Raw genomic sequence first — 2,664 nt, forward strand, 5'->3', positions numbered from 1 at the left:
AGTTCACCACTAGGAAAGTTTTTGTGTGGTTTGCATTGAACAACCTGTGTGAAGGGCCCATCGCCACCCCAGGAGCCTCCTCTGCACCCCCAGTGTCCCCCCACTCCCCCCGCAGTGCTTCCCCTTTGGAGTTCAGCTGCTGCCCTCATCCTGGAGACCATGCTGTGCCCTGGAACCACTCGTCTCCAGATTCCCGAGTCCTGTGTCTTCGACAGGGCGGGGCCAGCACACGCTGACCTGGGCCCTCCCGCTGCAACCATGGCGACACCTCTCTCACCACCACCACCACAAGGGACCACTCACCCCACTGGGGGAAACCTGTGGATGCCCCCATGAGTGGAGACAGGCAGGAGGAAGACACCATCCCTGGCAATGGCGCCCCTGTCCCAGGGTCACCGCAGGCACAGGGAACTCGCCCACTGAGGTCGTCACGCAGGAAGTGTGAGCGCAGGAAAGACGGCCTCCCAGCACAGCCTGAGCCACGGCAGGACAGCAGCTCACACACCATGGACTTGCCCTGTTTTCCTTGCATCTTGGCCTTGACAGCCCCAGGGTCCCTGAGATTCTGTCTTCCTATCTCATCTCTTGCTGGTTTCCTCAAAACAGTTCTCTCTGTTCTTTTTCTCTAGAAATGCTTTGAAGATTCTGAGTCTCCATCACCCAGGAGGAATGCCCCCCAGGGGCCCGTGACTCCAGAACACCTACGACCCCAGGGGGGCTGGGAGGAGGTGAGCCTGCAGAGAGCCCTGGTCCCCAGGCTTGGCTGGGAAGTGCCCACCTCAGGAGCTGGGACAGCGGCCACATCGGCAGCAGCCTCCCTGAGTGTGGGGGACACTTTGCCCCTGTGCTCTGTGCTCTGCCCCGCTGCAGTCCCTTGCACTGGCCTGGCCAGTGTCCCCCATGACTTAGCGCTCATTCTCACGCTGCATCCTCTGCCCTGCCCCAGTTACTCAGTGCGGCGGGCCCCCAGTGAGGTCAGACCCTCCCTTTCCGCCTCCAGTCACTTCCTAAATCCACCCTCTCTCCAAGGAAAACCCCTCAAGTGTGTTATCACACTTCCGTTTTCTCTTTTAGTGCTTCTTAATCTTTTCTTTAGGACCGTTCTGAGACCCTGAAAGAAGCCGTGGATGCTGCCCCAGAGGAAGGCCAACCTCGGGGCTCCAGGTCTCTGCAACACCCCCTCTTTGGAGTATGAGGACAGGGCAGCACAGTGGCCGGTGCCCAGCAACACGCCCCCTGAGCGCCTCTGTGTGGTGGGAGCCTCGGCTGCCCCTCCTAGTTGCCTCCCTCCTCGCGGCCCCGAGCCCAGGACAAACCTCCAGGAGAGCTGCAGGCAAGGGGAGAGGGCGGGATTAGAAACTGTAATTCAAGCTAATATTTGAGGCTTGGCAAGTGCACCTCTGGGACTTCTTGAAAACCCCCGAATCTTTCTCGTTTCAGAGCAATTAAGCCAACCCCAACGTCCTGGCTCCAGGAAGCCGCGAGGCTCCGAGTTTACTGCCGTTTCCTTTCCCTGGGCTGCTCCAGCTCCATTCTGGCCGATCGGTGCCACCGAGGGGCTCCCGAGAGCCAGCGTGGGCTGGGGCGGGGGCACCAGCGGCCGCGGGTACATGTGGCTTCCAGGCCGCGGGCCGAGGCACTGATGTGTGGTATAATCGAAAACATCCCGCAGTAATTTAATAGTTCCCACCAAGCACAGACACGAAGTCTAGCAGCCCTTCCCTCCACACGCTGAGCCCTGGGAGGCGGGGGGAGGGGGGACGCCAGCAGAAACGGGAAATCCATCTGCAGGGCCGCTGCCCAGGGACTTTCATGCTTCTCTTTGGGTTTGGCTCTGATGTTACAGAGAAAGATGTGCACTCAGGAAACATGCAGGAAGCAGGGGTTTGCATTAAATGTCTTGTCCAGCCCTGGCAGGGGTCGGGGATGGTGGGGCGCGAGGACCCTCACACACTGGGCAGGCTGGGACACCTCTGAAAGAACAGAAAGCAACATTGGTCAACACGGTGACCAGTGGGTGCCCTTTGTGAAGAGCGCTTGAATCCCACGTGGAGGGGATGCCCAGGGAGGGAGCTGACTGAAGACATTCTGAGTCCACGTCCCCCCCACCCCCCACCCTGAGAACCATCAGTGGGGAGATCCCCGGGCACCCCCTCCTGCGAGTGGATTTGTGACCAGGCAGGTAACAAAAGTGGAAGCACGAGCTTGGGAAGAAATCTGTCTTCCAGTCAGAAGTTTTCTTTTTCAATCACAATAAATTTTCCTGAAATTAGTCACGAGCCGTTGCCTAAACTTCCTGTATTTGATGAGATCAGTGGCGGCCCACAGCTGTGGTTCGTGGTCTCATCTGCAGCCGCAGACTCATCTGAGGCTCTGCTGTCGAGGCCAGCGGACTGGGTTGTCTGCACACGTTCATGAAGGCCTACTGTGTGCCCAGGACCATCCTGCAGGGAACACTGCTCCCCTCTGGCTCTACCCAAAGCCCGGAAGGAATGTTGACGAGATTCCCTGATGCACTAAGTGGGGCTCTGAGCAATAGCGCCAGAAGTGTTCACCTGCAGAGTCTCCGGGGTCACCCCGCCTCGTAGCCCAGGAGCCACTGGCATTCCTGGGCAGCTTGCCCCCGATGTGAGTTCAGGAGATGGGCTGGCCCAGTGCCCACCT

The 2,664-nt window shown here is 59.2% G+C and overlaps 1 long non-coding RNA gene across 1 annotated transcript; it reads left to right on the forward strand.

Moving 5' to 3' along the window:
* The first annotated feature begins 543 nt into the window (after positions 1-543).
* On the forward strand, positions 544-2,254 carry LOC123329390. The gene is made up of 3 exons (XR_006544772.1): positions 544-728; positions 1,097-1,164; positions 1,441-2,254. It is a non-coding gene; the product is annotated as an uncharacterized LOC123329390 (long non-coding RNA).
* Positions 2,255-2,664: the final 410 nt, after the last annotated feature.

This window comes from Bubalus bubalis, chromosome 15, assembly GCF_019923935.1.
Source record: "Bubalus bubalis isolate 160015118507 breed Murrah chromosome 15, NDDB_SH_1, whole genome shotgun sequence".
In the NCBI taxonomy this organism is placed as follows: Eukaryota; Metazoa; Chordata; class Mammalia; order Artiodactyla; family Bovidae; genus Bubalus; species Bubalus bubalis.